Source organism: Aotus nancymaae, unplaced genomic scaffold (assembly GCF_030222135.1).
Source record: "Aotus nancymaae isolate 86718 unplaced genomic scaffold, 86718_ANA_hifiasm-v0.15.2.pri h1tg000036l, whole genome shotgun sequence".
In the NCBI taxonomy this organism is placed as follows: domain Eukaryota; kingdom Metazoa; phylum Chordata; class Mammalia; order Primates; family Aotidae; genus Aotus; species Aotus nancymaae.
This window is the reverse complement of record NW_026988450.1, coordinates 75,772,399-75,795,680: the sequence shown is the minus strand read 5'-3', so window position 1 is coordinate 75,795,680 and position 23,282 is coordinate 75,772,399.

The following is a 23,282-nucleotide window of genomic DNA, read 5'->3' as shown; positions in this document are numbered from 1 at the left end:
AGGTCAATGTCTTTTGCAGATTAGGATCAATGTCGAAAAGATGCTGGAAAGTGAATCTCCCCATATTGATAGCTCTCTTCTTATTTTTTCTTTATAAATGTACAAACATGTTCATCCAGAAACTGAGATGTAAAACACACTGGGAAACATAAGCAATAGTTTCAGTCACTGCTTCAATAGGAAAACAGTAAGTGTGCTAATGAGATAAACCAAAATTGCAAAAGAGTAGGTTTTCCTTTTCAATGTGGTATCCTGGTACCTAGAGGAAGTAATGCATGCCAACAGAACATCAGTCACCTATGTGGATCTTTAATAAATATGCAGGCATCCAGCTATACCCCTTAAGCTTCTGATTTGTAGGTCTAGGGCGAAGTGCAGGATGCTTGTGCTTTTGTTTGTCTGTTGCAACTCCGTGTATGATACTTCCATGAGAAACACTGAAAGGGAAGACAGCAGCATCCTAACTGAACAGAACTCAATCACTAATTTAATAGTTCAACCCTTAATATTTTACCTTGACTATATCTCCATTTGATCTTGCAGATCTTGTTTTCTAGCTCTTATTTTAAAACTGAGTTTTTCTTTCTGTTTCAGCCTATCTGAGCTACAGAGAAGGAAATGTGGTTGTGGAAAGGGAACAGGTGGCACGAACATGGAGATGGAACAAACAGAGAACCCTGATTAGAATACACAGACTACTTTAAAGAAAGTGAAACAAGATTATATTTTTGAAACCAAAAAGAGGCAAGGAATTTTGAAGAGTGAGTTTTCAGATAATGAATATGCAGCTACTGAATTATGAAAGTCTGTTACTTTACTCAGTTGTGATTAGTAAGATAAAATCTGCTTAAAATAAAACACATAAATGCATATTCCCAAAGCGTTTTCAATAAAAAGAACAGAAGAATCAGAGTCTATAAATGTGATTTCCCTGCAGAACCCAGTGGGGCTGTCTGTTTACAGGTATCGTTGACATTCTCCAAGATGGCTTCATCAACACTGCTCACTTCAAGAGGTGGAGTCTTAAATCTAGGCTGACATTAGTGATTTTTTAATAGAATGTGGCAGAAATGGCATTCTGGGACTTTCAAGGCTAGGTCATAACAAGTCTTACAGTGTCTGCCTGAATCTTTTAGAACACTCACTTCTGGGAAGCCTCAGAACCCAGCTGCCATGCCAGGAGAAACCCAAGTGACATGGAGATGACGTGTCGTTTCTCTGGTTAACAGTCTCAGACGAACAGCTAAACTCTGCCACAACAGTCACATGAATGAGCCATTCTGAGTGTTTCTGTTCAACCAAGCCCTTGGGTGACTGTAGCCATGCCAGCATTCCAGCCAACACCATGTGGACCAGAAGAATCACCCAATCAACTTCTGGAATTGTGAGAGAGAATTAACTACTTTTCTAAGCTATGAAGTTTAGGGCTGGTTGTTAATGCAGCTATAGATTATTGAAAGAACCTGCTCAACTATCCTGTATTTGCAAGTAATGCGGAGATACGAAATTGGTTGATTTTGCATATTTATCTCTATCCACACAACCAGCCAGCCAGCCAGCCAGGCAGCTGCTCTTCCACCCACCATCCTATCTATACAACTATTTCTTAAGAACTTATTGTACATCTACTATGAAAAGGGAAATGGGAGACACAATTTTATTCTTTCATATTATTTAGAACTTACTATTGCCACATATTGATTAAACAGCTGTGGACAGACAGGAAGGTAAATGAGTTGAACTCAAGGGAATAAGACAGATATGGTACCTGTTCACACTCCAGTGGAGGGAGTGGGGAGATGAAAAGCACAAATATATTTAAATAAATAACTGGTGTCATTTAAAAGAGTGATACAAAGGAACTATAATATGGCTATGGGATAAAATTTGCCTATGGTACCAGCTAAGTGTGTCAGTTGTACAAAGGATTGTTGAAGAAGGGTTCTCTAAGAAGTGACATTGAATGGCAAGAAGACAGATGAATAAAGAACTGGGGTACAGGACACACTTTTAAAAAAGAATAAACAGGATAAAGTTCTTGAAAAGGGAGTAAGCTTGGTATGGAGGAGAAATGGAAAAAATGCCAGCATGATTGGCTCATTTTAGTAAGGACAATGGGAGAGGAAAGCATGGAGAAGTAAGAGGGAATACGACCATGTAGAAATATCATTCAGAATATACCAGGGAGAGCTTGTTTGATTTTAAGCAAGGGAGAAATATGATTTGAATGTGTTTCCAGAAGACTACTCTCGCGACTGGTTGGAGAACGAACTGTTAGGCAGCCAGAAGTGAAGCAAGGAGTTGGCTAGGAGGCTCTTGCAGTGGTTTGGGAGAAATTTGGTGGTAACCTGCACCAGCTGGTAACGGTGGAGGTTGCCAAAAATGATCCCACTCAGAGTGTATCTTGGAGGCAGAATCAATAGTACTTGCTGATGGTTTGAATGTGAAGTATTAGGAAGAATGAAGGATGATTTCCGGTTTTACAGCCTGGACAACTGAGTGAATAATACTATTATTAAAGGAGATAGGAAAGATTAGGGAAAAGCAAATGTGAAGTGGAGGTGGGAGAGTTCTGCTCTGGCCTTAGTAAATTTAAGATCAGTACGCATGCTAATGGAGGTGTTCAGTAAACAGTTGGAAACACAAGCCTGATAATCAAGAGAGAGTTCTCAACTAGAGTAGTCAGTGCACAGATTTTATTTAAAGCCATGGATGTGTTCCCCTACAGAGAGTGCAGAGTGAGTATAAGCCAAGCACATTACTGCATTTGAAAGTTGTGAACAAGAGGAGGACCCAGCAAAGGAGATTCAGAAGGATTTGCCAGGTAGGCAAAAGCAGAACTAGGAGAATGTGTGACCACAGAGCCAAATGAAAAAAAAAAAGTTTCAGAAAAGGAGGTGTGCACAATTGTCAAACAAGGCTTAGAAGTCAGTAACCTGGGGCCCATTGAATTGGGCAAGATGGAGGATGTTGATGAGCTTCACAAAAGTAGTTTTATTGATGTGGTGGAGACAAAATCTGATAAAAGCATGTTAGAGAAAGAGGCGTCAAGAATTGGAGACAGAGAATAGTCAACCCTCACTAAATTTGTCTGTAAAGAGTAAAAACTAAGGCAGTTGTTGGAGGGAGATATGAGGTTAAGGAAGCTTTTTTTTTTTCTTTTAAGATAGAAGAATAAATTCATATATCAGTATACTTATATTTTAATTAATGACTTCACATGAGGGCTAAATTGCTGCTTTAACAGATAGGTAAAAATCATGTAACACAAAATTAGAAAAGTTAGAAATCTGTTTTGAAACCTTTGAAAACTTTACTTAGATTTAAGGGGCCTTAACTGATCATATCTGTAGTAGGAGGTACTGATTTTTTCCCCTGCCTTTCCAACATTCAGACATATGCACCTATATGTACACCAATAAGAGGGAAGAACCACTGATATAGGAGACCCATGAGGTCATTCAAAATGCAAAATCTTTGAGTATATAAGAGAGGATACAGTATCTGGCTTAGAAGCAGGAACTGTTCCTCTATACTAACAGGTAGGGATTGTTTCTGTCTTTCTCACTGTAGATCTGAATGGCTCCATTCAGCCTGGGCCAATTCTAATGCCCCATACTCTGGGCTTTTCTGATTTGTCCAGGGATGAGCACAAGGCCTAAGCCAGGCCAATCAGCATCTCTCTCTATGGTTTCAAATAGGAGCTGAAGGAGGAGATGTGTTCATCTCTGCCTTAGAATGTGCTTCTAGATCAGCCTCTGGCATGGTCAGTGTTGCACGGAAGATGCCTATCTCGGTAGAAGGTGATGAAGTCAGCACATCAATAGAAGCATAGCTGAGAGCTGAAAGGAGAGAAAGCCCTGATAGGTTTTTTGCTGCAGCAGAAACCGATCATACAGCTTACACCCATCTCCCCACATTCTGTGTTTTAGAGGAACCAGTAAGTTCCTGTCTTTTTACATAAACTAATTCTAGTTGGGTTTCTATTGCTTGAGACTTAAAGAATATTGATTAACAGCCCCATCCCATGAAGAGACAACTCCTAGCCCATGTAGAAACAGCTACCCTTCCCAACCTAATGGCGATCATTACTTCTGCAGTGAATGCCTTAAGTATGTGAGAGTCACTATTCCTTTTGACAGGTTTACTGGGATAACCCAATCTGACATTTATTTTAGACTCTGTTTAAAGCTCTTATCTGTATCTGATATTTTGATTTGAATTAGGAAATTCTATCTGAAAAACACCAACAACCACAAGGCTGTGGCTAAGAGGAGACAGCAGCATCAGCACTGGATAAGTGTCGCACAGGAAAATCAACAGCTCTCTCCCCCTTGATATTTTATTCACGTTCAGGACTGGACAGAGAAGGTGGAAGCTAGTCATCTAAACCAGTCTGGGAAAGTAGAAATTTCTTGACTTGGTATCATAGTCATTTTGGGCTGCCATACCAAATTACCATCAACTGTGTGGCTTAAACAATAAACTTTTATTTGTCACAATTACGGAGGCTAATAATCCAAAATCAGGGTACCAGCATGAGCAAGTTCTGGTAAGGGACCCTTTCAGGTTGCAGATTGCTGACTTCTCACTGTCTCCACAGGATAGAGAGCTAGAGAGCTCTCATGGGGCCTTTTTTATAAGGGCACTAATCCCACTCATGAGGGCTCCAGCCTCATGACCCAATCATCTTCCAAAGGCGTCATCTCCTAATACTATCACTGTAAAGCTTAGGATTTCGACATATGAATTTTAGGGGGACACAAACGCTTAGTCTATAACACTTAGCCCAAGTGCCTGAGTGTGTGTGAGTTTGTGTCTCCAAGTCAGGGGTGAGTGAAGGTCCTAAAATCACACCTAGGGTCATTGAATAGGTGTCCCAAGGGAACAAGCTGTCTGGAGATTAGGGTGATGCCAGCCAGCCTTCACCTTAGTGCTCACAGTAAACTCTCATTTCACTCTAGCCTAATCAATACAAGAAAAAAAGTTATTTTTTCCACCCTTATGGTTAGAAATATTAAGAGTAACTTCTTAACAGAAAATGGGAGCTGGTACTTGTTTCTAAAGGGTAGCATGGCTGGCACATTTCTGGAGTAGCCAGCTGTCAGAAGGGGCCATGGTTGGGCAGCCCAGCCATGACCCTTGGGATCATCTTCTAAAATCAAGTCATCAGATCCTGGTTTCCTCTAGTCTTCCTAGGTCAGAATCTGACCCGGCCCAAATCTGATCTCTCAGCACTGTTCATCTTTTGCATCCTTGAAAATCTATATTGTATCTTTCTTAATACCCCAACCTCTTTTCCACCATGCATTTGCTTTGGAATTCAGCTCCAGTTATCCTCCCGCCCAGCTCTCTGTGAACTTTATCTGGCTGACTTCTGGTGACCTTTTGTTATTCCCCTAATGTCTCACCTCTGCCACCAATTCTTCTTTTCTGCCTTTCCCTTGGTTTTGTGCTTTTCTCTAGGTTTCCATGAAACTTCTTCATGTTTTAATATGATCATTTGCTTATAGCGTTGTCTTCACATGTTTCCCTTTGGCCTTAATGAGGAGAAACTAAGGAAAAATGGATTTTTTCTGAGTGGTTTGTGCCCCATGTGCCGAGACTCAGGAGGGGCACTAATGTCACCCTATTGGGTGATTATGTTTCTGAAAATGCAACATTGAGGTACACTCTTGTGGATAAGAGCAGAGATTCATGTGTGTTCCAATTTGCAGTCACCTTGGGAGTAGGCAACTCCTGGAGTGGCGAGTGAGAACTTGGGAAGTGAGTATGATTCTGGATTCTGAGAAAAATGACTTCTTTTATGGGTACTGGGTGCAAGGAGGGGTCACGGTTTGGCTGCATTTAAATGCGATGGATTTAACTAGAGAGGTTCCGGTGGAAAGAGCATGCTATGTCTGGCCCCATGGAGAGAAGCTAGGAGTGCAATGACAAGCCAGCTTAGCACTGGCCAGGGAAGGCCAGAGCAGGGATCATGCTTATCCTGTTGTTAAAATTCCCTTCCAGTGTCCCCAAGCCTTTAAAAAAAACCTTAAGAAACAATTACATTTGGTTGTTTTTTCTGCTGTGTGGAGTTAAAGAGGAAGACATGGTACATGCAAGGAAGGAGTGAGCCGAGGCATCCTCCAAGGCCAGACGGGGCAGTAGCAGCAGCGGCCACCAGTGGAAAGCCTGGAGTCCGTCCCCACTGGAGCAGTTGTCTCTTAAGGATCCCCAGTAGCAACCCGGAGGCAGGAGGAGACATATATGAGCATTCTGCTTTTTCACATATACAAGACAGCCCTGGAAATGTTAATTGCTGCAGTAAAGTGGTTGGGAATCTGTTCCACCATAATTTGGGTTACTATTATGGATTCACTTTATTGATTTAAATCAGTGGCTCTCAACTGGAGATGTCTTGAAATATCTCCTTAGGGGACAATTGGCCATGTCCGGAGACCCTGTTGGATAAGGGTGGGGATGTTATTGGCATCTATTGGCTAAAGGCTGCTAAACACCTACAAAGTGTAGGAAAGCGCCCCTGGCCCCAACAAAGAATTATCCAATGCAAATGCCAATTATGCTGACAAACAGCTCCTGACTTAAAAGAAACTGAGCAAAGAGAGCACTGAAATCAAAGAAGTTCCAGCTCCCTTCCATCTAGCTACTCTTATGACTGGTTACGCACCCCCCTGCAATCCCTCATGGGCTGCAGGAGAGGCAGCTTTCTCAGTTTCTGCAGGAATGCAGCTTCTTCATGGCAGAACTGAATATAGAACCTGCCAAGGAGAGATGCAACCTTGTTTACATTCTTCTGGCAGCGAATGAAGAAGCTGCTGTGTACTTGAGCTATTATCTAAACCAAAAATAACACATGAAAATGATTAATTTCATCTAAAAATAAGCAGGCACTATGCTGTGTCAGCCATGATAATCAGACTCTGAGCTGATTGTACTGCAGCATTGGAGTGGAACTTGGGAACAAAGGGAGAAACAAATTTCAGCTTGTAGTAATCATCTCCTGCTGCCTTTTCTTTTCTTCTTTCTCTTTCTTCTCTATTCTCTTCCTACTATGTTGTTATTTTTCCTTCCCTTTTTTCTCTACATTTTCCTTGTTCTCTATAGTTTCTTCGTCCTCTCTTCTTCTCCCTTCTTTTTAAAACACTCCCCACCCTTATGTCATTATCACCAGTAATATACTCATACTGCGGTGGCACATAATGTAATATTAGGGGGTGAGTAAATGATCATTAACTGCTAAGGATCAAAATTATTTTGATGTTTTAATTAAAAAAGTACTGCATAAAATCTATTATTGCATGAATATTGGTGTCTAATCATAATAAGACCAAAAGTAGGGATTTAAGCAAGAAAAATATTACAATTTCTAAAAAAATTACACTGGCTTACATTAGGAAAGACTATATACAGTTGCTGAAAATTGACCATTTTGACTTGCAAAAATGGTAACTTCATATGATTTCACCTAATAGAATAAAATTCATGTTTCTCAGCATATTTAAAGTCCTTTGCAATCTGGCCCCAATTTATCTTCCAATTCTGAATTTACATTTTTCCCTTAGATAAAATATCTGTCTTAATAGATCACTGAATATTTATCAAAAGCCAGTTGTAAACTAGGAACTGGAGTAGGTCCTAGTGATGCAGAAATGGTTGAGATCAACGGTCTATCCTTGAGGGGCTTGCTGTTGACAGGAGGAGATAGACACGTGGTGTCAGTCAAAAGGTGTTAAGTATTAAGATGTGTTTTTAACCGTGATGTGGTTTTTATTGCTACTTAGAGATATTTGGGGTAGTGTCATGGAGATTTTTGGCCATCACAATGATAAGGAATATCACTGATATTTAGTGAGTGAAAGTTAAGAATGCTAAACTTTCTCCAATGCATAAAGCAATCCTTTTCAATCACTTGATGAAGAACTAACCCACCCCACTGCCAAAGGCAGCCCTGTAAGAGAAACTAATGGGGGTTATTACTGGGAGCAAAGAGGAACAAAGCAAAGTGGTATCTTGCCAAATTTGGGAGTTCAGAAAAGCCTTGGAGGAGGTAGCATCTGAACTGAGCCTTAAAAGGCGAGGATGATTTGGTTTGTGAAGGAGGGAGAGGCCTTCCAGAGTCCTCATCAGCTTAGTCTCTTGTTGCTCTCACGTGGCTCCTGCTGTGTGATGACTTTGTATGCATCTCCCTCTCTCTAAGGGAGATTTCGTCTCTGTCTGCAGAAATTGTTCTCATCCTTCAATAAGTGGCTTATGTCCTATTTCTTTTATAAAATCCCCTACTGACTCAATTGAGGGTGATTTCCTCCCAGGCCTTTTGACCCCAACGATGCTCATTGCTTTCGTACGTTTCTTTCCTTCCCTCCTTGGTTGTAATTTTTTTGAAAGGAGAGAGTTGTTATCTGTTTTTCTTTTTGCGTGTGGTCAGTGACATCTAACAAATATTTTATTTACTTTACAATATCTTATATTAGCAATATTTTGTTTTTTAAAGATTAAAAACATATTTATCAAATTTTCTCCTCAGAATGGCTCAATTAGGCAGTTTCACAGGTACCTTAATCCTATCATGTAGGTCAATAATTTTCAGCTGTGGACAATTTTCCCTTCCAGGAGCTATTTGGTAATGTCTGGGGACACTTTTTATTGTCAAGTGGGAAAGATGCTACTGGTGTCTAGTGTATAAGGGCCAGAAATGCTACTACATCTTCTACAATACAAAGGACACTTTCCTACAATAAAGAATGATATGATGTGAAATATCAACAGTGCTGAGGTTGAGAAACATTGATGTAGGTTAAGAAATGCAAGTGACTTACTGAAGGCTGTGCAGGAAATTGGACAAAACTTAGGAGAGCTGGACAGTGAAGAAGCGAAGAAAGGATACGCTATGGAGCCAGGTCATCTGGCTTCCAGTTTGACCTGCTTACCAGAAAGTACCTGAAGGCATACATGGAGAGGTGGAGGTGACGTTTACCATTAACACGCTATGCACTGGGCTCAGTTCTATGCAAGTTCTAGGTATTAAGTCACTTACCCCTCACCATAGCCATTACCAGAAGCTAAGAAGGGTCAAAGAATGATTTCCCTATAGGTTTCAGAAGGAGTATGACCCTGTTGAGTGCCTGATTCTAGACCCTTCTTAGCTTCTGGTAATGGCTATGGTGAGGGGTAAGTGACTTAATACCTAGAACTTGCATAGAACTGAGCCCAGCAGGTAGTGTGTTAATGGTAAATATCACATCCACCTGTCCATGTATGCCTTCACTGCTATTCTGTCAACTATTCTGATACCAACAGTGACCATAGTGAGGTAGAAACTACTATTAGTCCCATTTTATAGATAAGACAACTGAGCCACAGGGAGGTTAAGTAACTTAAAGGATCACCACTAGTTAGGTGGTGTAAGTGGGACTGGAACTCTGAGTCCAGGCGCTTGCTCACTCACTGTATGTGCCACAAACTACATGTTACTGTCTGGGCACATTCTGCTCCCCACTGTGTCTCCATTTTACTCCCATCCCCCCTGCTATTAAATGCTTGCATGCTGCTGTGGGGAGATGGTGTCTGGCTCAGAACCCACACTTCTGCTTTCTGTACCCTCCTTTTGGCCTACGTTGAGTCTCCAACTGCCAGGTTATTTCTTGTTGGCCTCTGTATTGGTAAGACCCAAGTTGTAACCAGTTGCAGCAATCTGAAAGATAAGCAACACAAAGCAACTGGCTCAGACTCACTCAGCTGACCACAGAAGCTTTCAGAATATACTTGTTTCCTAGTAGGGGCATCTGTAAACCCTGCTACAAACTAGATGGCTTAAAACAACAGAAATTGTACTGCCTCACAGTTCTGGAGACTGAAAGTCTAGAATCAGGCACTCAACAGGGTCATACGCCTTCTGAAACCTATAGGGGAATCCTTTTTTGATCCTTCTTAGCTTCTGGTAATGACCAGCAATCTTTGATGTTCCTTGACTTTCAGAAGCATCACTCCATGTGTGTTTCTCTCTCACAGGACACTACCTTTGCACGTGTCTCCATCTGTGTTTTTACGTGCTGCTCTCCCTGTGTGTATCTCTGTGTGCTCTCCTCTTCCTATGAGGACATGAGTTGTATTGGGTTAGGGGCCCATGCCAGTCGAACCTCACTAAACTAATTACATCTGCAATGACCTTATTTCCAAATAAGGTCACATTCTAAAGTATTGGGAGTTAAGATTTCAACATATCTTTTGGGGCGGGGAAGAGGAGGAGTGGGAGATACAGTTCAACCCATAACTCAAGGCAAACATCTTTCTGTCTCTGTCAATTTCATGGAAGCTGGGTTCTGCTCAGGGCTCGGCCACCTCTGAGCCTCATTCTGTCTTCCTTAGGCTCTCTTTGGAGGATAGATACTTCCTTTGCAGCTCCTTAATCTTCAAGGAAATGAGGTATCGCATGTCCTTGTCAGAATCCCCGCTATTTCATACGTTAGTTGATCCAAATAAATGAGCTCTTGAATAAATACCATCTGGCCCTGCTGAGTCACTTTCTCAGTGGCCCTGTCTCTGCCTCCCATCAGGGGCATCTGTCTCTATCGATGTCACGATTACCAGACTTCGTGGGTAGAGCACAGCTTCCTTCCCTCTTGGATCCCTGCATCGCGGTCCTGAGAGGTACCCCCAGTGGGTTATGACCCAGCTCTCTCAAATGTAATACTGCTTCTCAGTGTCCCCAGAAAATAATGGTATAAAGGAGATTCTTCTTTTTTCTTGTCTTCTTTTATTAAAATACGTGCTTCTAAGTAAAACAAAGCCTTTTACTTATTATAACAACTTTCATGAAAGTTAAAACAGAAAAAATATTCATCCCTATTCTCCCCTTGGATAACAGAAGTGTCAGAAACTTCGTATCTCATTTTTAGTCAGATGCATGCAATTTTTACATTAATTGCAGTAATATACAATGTTCTCTCTTCTACCTTTCTACTTTCATATCATTTTAAAAGGAATTTGTATGTTACAACATGGTCATTTTAATGACTACAAGATCTTTCCCTTGGGTTAGTTTATCATAATTTAATACATCAAAATGTATTATCAAACATTTAGAATTTGGGGATTTTTTTTTACTTTAAATAACACACTGTAAATATCTTGCAATGAATTTCTTTGTACAAGTTTGTTGTCGTTGTTGTTTTGTTTTTAATTTATGCCTTTAGATGAAGCCAGGAGAATTCCTTTGTCAAAGGGCACGATTATACTGGCTCTTTATTTACTAATTTGGTCTCCAAAATAATTTTTCCCATGTGTGTCTGTTTCTTTTTCCCTACAGTCTTACTAGCACTGAGCTTTGCGATTTTAAATGTTCTCTAAAATTATTTTAGTGGGTATAAAACAGATACTTTAATAGTCTTAATTTGCCTGTCTTTGGTTAGTAGTAAGAACAAATACCTTTACACTGTATCTCATTGTCTAACACTCTCGATTCATGTAAAAACTATCGGCCTCTGCTTCCTCACAACCAGGTTATCTCTGGCAATGAACCTTTTGCTAGCAAGCCACACCTTCAACAAGAATAAGCAACATATCTCCAGACTCCTCTTCATGTTTCTGCCCTTCTAGTGAGCTATTTAGGAGCTCAAGTAGCTGTGGGTGGTAGAGTTGTCTACACACTTCAGCTCTGTTCTTTCTGTAACCCAGGCTTTTATGGACCACAGGGACAAGAAAGAACAGCTCACATCATTAGCAGATGCTTCACTGGCTGGGGGATAAGAGTGGGGAGGTGATCAGTCAAACTCTTTCCGCAATGCTGACTACGGGATGTTATTAGAAAAAGCAGATGGGGTATGGATGGTTTAAATCAGGAAGCTGAGACTCTAGTGTTAAGTGTCCCTCAAATATGCTAGCATCAAAAACAGACCTGTAGGTCCCAGTAAACTATATTCTGAATACCAACATATAATGAAGTTTTGCTGGGCAGCAGAAGAAAGAAAAAGAGAAGGAAGATGTGAAGGAAGGATTTAGGCATCTATTGGACACTTGGCTATACCAGGGGTCGGCAGGCATTCTATGAAGGTCCCACAGTGAATATTTTAGGTTGCAGGCCAGATGATCTGTCACAAGTACCCAGCTTTGCAACAGTAGCACAAAAGCAGCCCGAGATGATACTTAAATAAATGGGTGTGGCTGTATTCTAAACTGTATTTATGGACACCAAGATTCGAATTTCATCTACTTTTTAATATGTGACAAAATATTACTTATCTTTTGATTTTTTTTGTTGACCATTTGAAAGTGCAAAAGCCATTTCTGGATCACAGGTCACATAAATAGAAGCAGTGGGCTAGACTGGGCTTAGGAGATGAGGCTTGCTGGCCTCTAGGCTTTACTATCAGAGAAAAAAGAAGGTGTTGTAAAGTGGCTTTCAATCTTCTTTTAGCAGAGACATTTATAAACTCCCACCTATAAAGCAGATGAAAGTGTCTCTGCTGTGGTTGGGCAGAGGAGAGCTTGGAGGTTGTATCCTAGCCTCTTTCTTCCCCTTTCTCTGTTCCTTCCCACACCTAAGGCAGCCTCTAGATTATCTCTGCTGTGGAACGCAGGCTGACCTAGAAATCCTGAGACGGTAGTTTAGTCATTCCTCTGCTACCCTGAGCACCTTGCATGGGATGGCTTCTCATTAAGCTCATTTACCCAACGAGTGGATGGAGGACTGACTAACAATCTTTGAGATCTTGGGCTGGTTTCTCTAGCTCACTGGTTTCCATTTCTTCTTTAGAAATCAAGTTGGAGATGAAGAGAGAAGATGGAATGGTCTCTGAAATCTCTTCCAGCTTTTTCAAGATTTCAGGTTGTATATTCTCCAAGATTGGAAAGGTCCTGGCTCATTAAATTTGACAAATAAAAGGCATAGTCTTAGCTTCACTCAACTAATTGGTACTTTTTTCCCTCAAATTCTTGCTCCTGAGTTGATTAAACATAATTGAAACTCATATAATAAAAAATGTGGGTGTGAAGCTAAATTATCTAGACTTTCTGATTGCACTAATTAAAAAACACGAAATGTTTCTTCAGCTGGAAGGTCAGTTCCTTGAAATTAGAAATGATGTGTTTTTTCTTATTCATATGGCTGATAAGACCCTGAGCATCACAGATGCTTTAAAAATGTTTTTGATGTTAGTGTTAATAATAACGGCTACCCCTCCAGCCCCTTGCTGGCTCTGCTACCGGCCCACTTTCTCTTCTTCAAATACATTGAGCTCATTTCTACCTTAGAGACTTTGTTTTTTATTTATTTATTTATTCCTCTGCCTGGAATTCTCTACTCCTAAGTCTTTATACAGTTGGCTCTCTTTGTTCATTTAGGTTTTTGTTTTCATAGCATTTCTCCAAAAAGGTTTTCCCTAGACACCCTGCATAAAAGGGTCATCTCCATTCTCTGTGACTACCCTGTGTGATAGCCAGCATTTACGGTCACACCCTCATGTAGTCCCATCTTTCACTGATCTAGGGTTGGTTTGTTTTACCACCTGCACATGGCAGAAGCGATAATTTCTAAGATTAGGTTATAAATGACTGCAACTTCCATCTTGGGTATTTTCTATCTCTTTTGGGTTACTTGCTATGGGGAAAGCCAAAGCCAGCTGCCGTGTTTTGAGAATATTAGTGCATCTGATGGAGAGGTCCCTGTGGGAAGGATATGAAGTTTCTAGCAAGCACCAGTGGAAAATTGAGTCCTGCTAACCACCACCAGTGTGAGCCTGGAAGAGGTTCCTTTCCCAGTTGATCGTTTAGATGAGGCTGTAGCCCTTTCCAGCAGCTTGAATGCAACCTCGTGAAAGATCTTGAGCCAGAACCAATTCCTGATTTCTGACTTACAGAAACTATGCAATAATATTTATTGTTTTGAACTAAGTTTTGGGGTAGTTTATTGCACAATAGATAATTAATATACTCTGAGTTTCCAATGCTTTACATTTTTCTGAAATTTCCTTATTGACTAATGTAATGAGTTTGGAGGATGGAATCATAGATAAGTAATTTGCTACACATATTCTAAGTACAATGAGAGAATTATGTTTAAGTACAGACCAGTGGTTCCCAAAGGGTAATCCTTGGGCCAGCAGTATCAACATCACTGAAAATGTAATAAAAATGCAAATTCCTGGGCTTCATGCTAGATCTACTGAGTCAGTAACTGGGAATGAGGTCCCCAACCTGCATTTTAACAAGTTCTTCAAGTTATTCTGATATACACTAACATTTGAGAGCTACTAGTATAGCATCATGGGAGCATGGATGAGGGCTAAGAATGAAAAGTGGGTCCTCAAGGATGACTTCCTGGAGGGGGTTACAACTGAGCCAAGTATGTAAAGATTATTTCACTCTAAGCCCCTAAGATGAGTAGAATATCAGTAGAATTATAGAAGTAAAGAAAATATTGTTTTATCAAAAATTACAAAGGTGACTTTGTTTACCAGTACAACAGGAAGTCTTCTTTGTAGGGCAAACAACTATGTAGGCAGGAGTTTTCTAAGAGAAGGAAAGGAGAAGAGAATTTCAGCAGCAGGGAAGGAGCTTTGTGAGAGAAGGCCAAACTGTCACGGGCCTGCGGTGACTACACCAAAGGGTCATTAGCTGTGGATAGCAGTAGGTGATGAAGCTGAAAATGTAGGTTGGAATTAAATTGCTCCAGGCTGGGCAAAGGATTCAGTGTGTGGACACCAAGATGAGCATAGAATTCCCCGAATTCTAACATTCTGAGAGCAGATGGCAGGATGGCATGCATCTCTGAGATGGCAGGGAAGCACCTGTAACAGGAGGCCATCAAGGTGAGGGGAAGGAAAGGTAGCTGCCCTCTTCTCCTCCATTGGCTGCACTGCCTCCGGGGCTGGAGGCCTCCTTTGTCTGCTGAGATGACAGGCTTTTCCAGTCCTTCAGGCAGAAATTGCTGGCAGGTTTGATCACAAAGGGCAGGTTGTTCTTGGGACTAAGAAAGACAAAGAGAGCTTTTCCTTGTACCCAGGAGGCAAATCTTGCTTCTCACACCAAGACTACCTTTACCCTTCTGTCTCTCTCCCAGGCGCTCCTTTCCCCACAGGAAACCCTACCTGTCACTCTCCCTGCAGTCATTTGACTACAGTAAGACCAGATGTATTTGCATGTCACTTGCCTTTCAGGTTAGTGATCTAAAAGTGACTTCTCACAGTATGATTAATATGGCTTGCCCTTCTTTGAAGTCACTGGGACTGTGTTTTGTCCAGAGCAAACAGATTGGAATAACCAAACTGTATTTGCAGCCTGAGGTACCGGGGGTGGCTTAAAGATGGTTCATCAAACAGGGATTTTTCTTTCACACATAGGTCCACATAGTTGTGTTCCTAAGGAAATAGGTGGCCTCTTTGTGGAGATGCTTTGCATTCTGGGAGGTAAGCCACACACTTAATGAAAGACACTAAGTGCCTGTTGAAAGAAAAACAGACTGACTAACAAGAAATGAATACATAAATGCTGAGGTTAAGAATTTGCACTTTGTTGGCACCTCCAAAATGATGAGTTTCCTATAAATTTGTGGTTTTTAATCTTGGCTGAATATTAGAGTCATCTGGGGAGCTCTGAAACCCACTGACACCTGATTCACACCCTAGACCAGCTGAATCAGAATGTCTGAGTGTGGAGACTGAAGATGGGTATTTTTCATAAACTGCCCAGGGTGATTTAGATGCACAAGGAGTTAAGCATCACTGCTGTCATTGGCAACTACAAAAGGTGATTGGCAACCCTGGCTGAAAATTAGAATCACCTCTGGAGCTTCTAGAAATACTAAAGCCTGGGACCTAAGAGAGTCTGCTCTAAATTGCTCTGGATTAGGGGTGACAGCATCAGAATCATTCAAAAGCTCCCTATATACAAAGCCTTACAATACTGGAAAAGATCTTCCTTCTTACTCATCCACCCACTTATACTAACTTATTTTGTGATTATAAATTAAAAATACTGTTTAAAAATCAGGAGTAATTGCCTTTTCCTTTTACACTATTTTCACTTATATTAATACTTTATTCACATATATTGTATTATAATTAGTTGTTTACAATCTAATTCTTATTAAAAGTGTGAGCAACTTGAGATACAAAATGTAATTTTTGTCTTTCAAGAATCTGGCACATGACCTGGATGAGTAAGTACATATGATTATTTGTGAAACACCTGAGTCCATACATGGACTTCCCACAAGAGTAAAGTTGATTTTATCCATGTGTATAATAGGAGTCACAAAAACTTATACTAGGATCTAATTTTGAAAAGAGCAATTAATTTGTTAGGACTTAGGGTTGCAAATGCAAAAAATATTCTGACCCACTTAAGGAGAAAATATATTTGTTTGCATAACGATATATAAACACGAATAACTATAAAATATGCACACACAGAAAAAGGTAGTCCAGCAGTTTTGTTAAGATACAGCATTATTCAAAGACTTAAATACTGTTACCATGGCCCAGTCTCTCTGTCTTTCATTTTCTAGTCTTAGGTAATCTCCTTCTCAGACAAATTGCCCTCCTTAGGGTAGGAAGATAGCTGCTGAGGAACCAGATTTTATGTTCTCTGAGGTTTAGGTAGGCAGAAAGAGAGTTTCCCAGAAGTCTAAGCAAAAGTCTCATACTATTACACTGGCTCTGATTGGAACAGATATCTATCCTTAAACCGAGCACTAGGGTCAGGAAGAATAAATACTGTGAGTGGCTTTGGCCAATGGTGACGCTTTAATCAAGACACATGGGCTGAGGCTGTTGGGACAGGTGGTTTTCTGGAAAACAATCAGAGCATGGTTATGTGAAGTACTTTTGGATGCTGGTAGCAAAACATGACAGATACTCTAATCAGAATCTATTCAGAGAATTTACTTAAATATGTCTTAAATAGAAAATTTAATACTTTTTTACATCACAAGAGATTTTCTCATAAACTATGGATAAATATTCTCACATATAGTTTGCATTCTAGTCTTAAAGGAAAGTCAACATAAAAATTCTTGTGCATTTTGATATATCATGCCATCACGAGATATTGCTGCTGCTGTTAATGACAGAGAATACTATTACTTCCAGATTCTTCCTGATCACTCTTTGGCTTTGAAAAGATCCAGAGACACCATGTAATTCTAATTTCCACCTGGTAAATGTGCAAGAGATTAACTCATTCACCCATTCATCCACCCATCCATCCACCTATCTATCATCTAACAATCATTAACATCCACCCTTTAACAAATTTATGTGTTTTAGGTTCTCTGATTTCTGAGACAAGACAAAAATTCCTCCCTGCAAGGAGCTCTGAGTCTTGAAAGGATGGATATTTGTGAATTCACCATGAAAGAGCATGGTAAATGCTTTACTCAAAGGATGAACAAAATGCTGCAAAAGCACAGCATGAGTGGAGGGCTAGGTGCCCAGGACAATAAGGCAATTTGATTTCCATGAGAAGAGAAGCTCAGTCCACAGGTACAGATTCTGTTCTCTGGGGCTTCTTACAATCTCCTAGTCTATGGCTCTCTTTCCCAGGAAGAGACCCTTAGACTTCCTTTATCCCACCTGCTTTGGTGCATCTCTGCAAAGCCCAACGATCTGAGCAAGTTAGGGAGAACACTAGCATGAAGAAGGTGCTCTTAAAGATGTAAGCAGCAAACAACAAATTTATGCGTCAAACAGATCTCTGGGCAGGTCATCTAATAAACGTGTTCCAGGTGTGCACCTGGAAGAAATAATGATATACCTGGACCACATGCACAATAAAATGTAACAGGAGGAGGAAGAGCCTTCTTTATTGGCATATCCTCTTACAGTATGATTTTAGAAGATAAGAAAGACTCACTCCTCAAAGTTACTACCAACTGTTTTCTTAGTGTTTTGATATGTTCACAGATATGCCTGGAATATATAGTGCTTTCAGCTGCGATCAGTCATTTCTACCTCAATGTGGCTGAGCGTGCTGATCACAGTAAGTTTGGGAAGGGAGAAATATTTCCATTTCACTCAGTTAACATCTATTTAGTGTATTCTAAGTGTTGAACCTTTGCTAGCATTGGAGAAATAGAGGTGAATAAGATAGAAGTGTGTTTTCAAGACATTTTCAATGTATGGGGAAATGGCAGCACACAGTCACAGTGCAGAATGTTAACACAGAGAGGACACGGCATCATTGTTGGAAAAGCATTTCGTCCACCACAGAGCCAGCCTACTGAAGATAATGGGAACCCAGTTTTCTATAGATGTTGCTCTCTCTCCTAGAAGTTTGCTGAGGTTGAGCCCAAGCTGGAAACCCAAGCGAATTGCCGTATTTTATATGACTTTCTTAGGTGATTTTGTTCTTTCACATGTTATATTCATGGAAGTAATTTTCTCATATCTAATCCTGAAGATGACATAATGATAACATAACTGAAGATTACTATATTCCAAGTTTCAACTAATAAAGTTAAAATTGAGTAGATATTAGGTATCAGCATAGAAAAATTCAGAGAAGATACCAGAAAACCAGTTTTATTAATTTAAAAAAACTCTATTACCAGAAAACCAGCTTTATTAATTTAAAAAAAAAACTCTATCCTATGTAGAATATAAAGGGTTTGGTAGCCAACAGAGAGAAGACTATTTGGGTAATTTCTTGGAGGAGCTGATGACAGGCGTTGAGTCTTCTTTCTCTAAGCGGGTATCTGGGGATGTCTGTCCCTCACTTCAAGCCAAGCGAGAGGTGCTTCTGTGAGACCATAATGTGTGCATCTAGGATCTGGGAGTGAGTAGTGGATTGATGTTTGACTCCCTTCCAGGGACACTACTGAGCAAGAGGGAAAGGCTGGGGAGCTGCTTGGTGGTTATGAGAGAAAGAGATGAGTCCTCCTGGCACACAGCAAATGCATCAAGGGATTAGAATGTGTGAGTGTCCTCCGGACCAGATGCGGGCACACAGGGGTGAGAGCTAGCCTCAAGCTCCTTTGCCTTCTACCCATGGGACTCCCTCGGTGTGTGCGTCAGGGGACGTGGGTAGGTCGAGAACTTTATCCATGGGCTTGGGTGAATCCATGTGCTGTATAACTGAGGCTGCAGTAGGTGGGCTTAACAAGGTCTTGTAGCTCATTTTGTAGGTAAGTTCAGCAAAAACATTTAGCTCGTTTTGAGGCTGACCTGCTGAAAAGTGTTCTGTCTGTAGGGTTCACCTGCTGGGCCCAGAGAGAGCAGAGCTGGTTCAAAACAGTACAGCAAATAAGAAAGTAAGGCCTTTCTTATTTCCCTTACCTCTGTTTTTCAACTCTTTCACCCTCATCTGAATGAAACTGAGGACCACAAACAGTAATTAGTCGGTGGAGAAAGTGGCACGTGAGAATGTGAGATGTGATTCTTCCCCAAGGCAGGCTACCTGCCTACCACGTGCTCTAGCAGTTAGGGTGGACCAGGGGAAAGGAAGGTCTTACCCTCGAATATAGATAGGGGTTTTCATTCATGTATTTGACTGAATATTGCGACTTACGATTGGAGATTAGGCATTCAAGACTTATAAAAGTGATCCAGAAAGCCTTGGAACAATCTGAATTTTCACCCAATGGTTGGGGAAAGACTATCTTCGCTAGTAGGTTTAAAAAGGGCAGTCGAGGACAAAAAAAAAAAAACTAGTTACATGACTAAGCCCTATGAGTTTTGTGTGTTCAGAGTTCTCATTAAACATATGCCCTCATCCATTAAAAGAGGACCCATAAGAGAAGAACTAAAGTTACACTGGGCTAACACCCACATATGTAATGAATGGTAGGCGGGAGTCCATCTGGACTAAATTAGCCCAAGTGCTGGTCTGGGCATTGGAACAGGAAGTGATTCTGAGAGCTCCCTCATGAGGCAGCTGTTCAAAGGAGGAACTCTTGGGGTTACCCAGGTTATCTCAACCCCATTAAAAGCCAGCTCAGGTCTCTCTTTCCTGAAGGGTTTTCTCTGACAAGAAGAGATTCATAATTCATGCTGCTAGCTCTCATCATGCCTGTCACGCATTGTGTTGGACAGAAATTTTCTGTCTCCTTCCAAATTTGTATGTGCCATATAGTGCAGAAAGAGGTGGCTACAATCCCTAGGGTAGAAGCTTTCAAATTTTAGGACTCATCAAAATAATCTGGGGCTCTTGTTAAAACAGAGTCTGGTATTCTTCTTCCACCATAAGATTCTGTTTCAGGAAGTCTGCAGAGGAGCCTTAGAATCTGTAGTAGTAGCAAGGCCCAGGCATTTATGAACCAAGTGGCCTGGCGACTATACTTTGAAAATAACTGCTCTGGAGTTTGTATTCTTGTTGGGTGTAGCTGTATTCCAATAAAACTTTATTTGCAAAAACTAGTGGCCATAGATTGCTGCCCCTGGTATAGAGCATTACAGTTTATAGCATACTTTTCAACCTACTACTCTTTTGGCTCTGGAGGAATAAGATTTCCAAGGAAGTGAAGGACCCATTCTAGGTCACCAGCAATCAGGTGACATTACTGAAAACCCTGCCCAAATCCACTACTTACAACTGCAGTTTTCCTTTATCTACAATTCCAGCTACCACCAAAGACAGGGTATCATAAATATTTTTAAAATAGTTTCTTGCATGTGGCAGCCATCATGATAGATGTGGGCTGGCTTCACGAGGCAGAGTCTTTAATAAACCAGAAAGCATATTTTTCCTTATTTGCTAGATACTTACTATTTACTGTTGTAAAAAGTTATAGCATCATGAGTACATTCAAGGCAGGACCTGATATCATTCTTTTGTGTGTGTGTTGGTGTCTTCAGAACCTAAAATATGAATCTCAGCCTGAAAATCCCAGAGTCAAGACAGTGAACAGTAAAGAATGAAGAAACAGAGTAGTAGCAGTTGGGACAAATTTAGGTGTATACTCCCATTTCCACCAGCCACCCAAGTCAGGACAACAGTTGCTCTGCAGAAATTCTGGCCCAGTGCTGCCAAATAATGATTTTTCTGAGATGCTAGAAATCTAGATTTCATCTGAAATATCCAGATTTTAAATGATATCAATTTCCTTTCAATTTTAACAAAGGCTGGTGCAGATTAACTGCATAAAACACACAGACTGAGGGTCATATTCCACTTACATATCACCGGTTTATGATCTCTGACCTAGCACATAGTAGGTGCTTTGCAAGTGTTAATGAGAGATATTGTGTTTTCATTTTATAGATGGGGATATGAAATTCAGTGATTGTCTATAACATGGGTCAGTGCTCCTTCGTTCAGCAAAACCCAGTTCCTAAGCACTCCAGCAATCTCTTCCTCCCTGCTCTCTTTCATTAGAAGGCTATTGACAAATGTTTTCTCGATCAATTACTGTAATCCGTCAGCTGCAACCTTTACAGGTCAGGAAAGCACATCAACAACTGTCAGTAGGTTAGACAATCATGATTCCCATTTATCAAATGTGCAGTCTCTCCCCATTACATATGCACCTCCATCCAAAGTGCAGAACCTCATAAATAAATGGCTGCTGCAAAGCCCTTTAAGAAACTCACTGGGAGAAATGAGATCATGATGGAAGTGGATCCAATTGAAAACCCCATGGCCACTCAGCCACTTAAAACAGTGCCTTGTGATATAATAATTAACATAGACATTGGAATTTTGTAGCACCAACTGAGCTGTCTGTCATTAACACAGAAGAGTAATATCTGACATTTATTTTTATTTTTTTACTGCTCCCAAATTTGGTGGTCTCTAAACACCTACAAGCCTGGGATGAACTGTTTCTGTTTGTTTTCTGAAGCTGTAGCAGTAAAAGGGAGCAGGAAAGTGGAGGGCTGTCTTTTCTTTATTTCACAAGTGAGAAGCCTTAAGTCTGTATTCCTTGTTGAGTGACAGCATTTCCGGGGAAACCATATGGCAATTATTAAACATTTATATAATGCCATCTGTATACTCAGTGCTTCACGAATCATAAATGAGACAAGAGCCCTTCTCAGCAAGCTGAGGACTTCTGTAAAAACTAAGCAGAGAAAGCGGAAGAAGTGCGAAAGAGTGGAACCTGTCAAATGTGATAACGTAAGTAAATGAGAAAGCAAGTGATGGGACCTCGAAGGAAACCTGAAAACACCAGGAACTGAGTGGCTGTGGCTTTAGCAGAGGCAGAGAAGCAGTACCAGAAAAATCATAATGATAATGGAAATAATGATAATAATAGTAATAGTAGCAACTTTTATTTTTTAATCCACTTCCTGCGGACTGCGTAAAAAATAAAGTGCTTAATATTCGGTTTTACTTAATGCTCACTACCACCATATAAAGTAAGGATTACTGCTGTACTTTGTACATGTAAAAACTGAGCTCAACAAGGTGATATGACTTGCCCAACACCAAGCACTTGTAAGTGGCAGAGATGGAATTCAGGTCTACATGTGTGAGGCCTTAGGTAGCTTTCGGTGAGTGTTGGGGGTCATGAAGACTTGGCATTTGTCTTAATTCTTTTTGACACTTTGCTGACTTGACTGCTATGGCTATGAAACAAGTGAGAGAAGGCCCTTGCTTTGGTGCTTTTGATGCCATCTTCTCTCTGAAGCTTATTCACCTTTTCTCCCTTTATGTCTGGTTATTATCTAGCAGAATCATGAAAATATTGTTAATGAAAATTATAAAAAAAATAATGGCAGCTATTATTTAGAGTACTTACAATGCACTAGAAACTACTGTATTGTCTATACATTATCCTGTTGAATCTTCATGACAATGTTGTGTAGTGGGGCTGTTTATCCCCATATTATACCTGGGAAAACTGGAACCCAGAGGGAATATAGTAACTTGTTAAAGAATTTGAACTTAGGCTTGCTGCACACTAAACACTGGTCTATAGGGTTGTTGAGACGGAAGGTAGGTTCGGAGTCAAATAAGCCAATTGCAACATAAAGATCCCAGAGAGAATAAGAAATTTGTGAATAACTACAAGGTAGAGAGGAGCAGAAGCCAAACTGTACCCTGGTCAGCTGACTCCTCTCCCAAGTTTTTTTTTCCCTACTACTGTGTGTCATGTTGATTACCTGCTTCAGTTCTATTACTTTTTGGGAAAGCAAATCAGAGGCCAAGAGCGGTCATGTCACAGGAATAAACAAATAAACAAGCAAAAAACACAAGGAGCAAAGAATGATATTAGTATCAAGACTTTTGAAACTACCTGAAAAAAAATGGTTGATTTGAACTTAAAAAAACCACATCGGATCATTTTTACAACTGAACTGGTACAGGTGGCTCTAACAGTGGTCATTAGGATGAGCAAATAAATG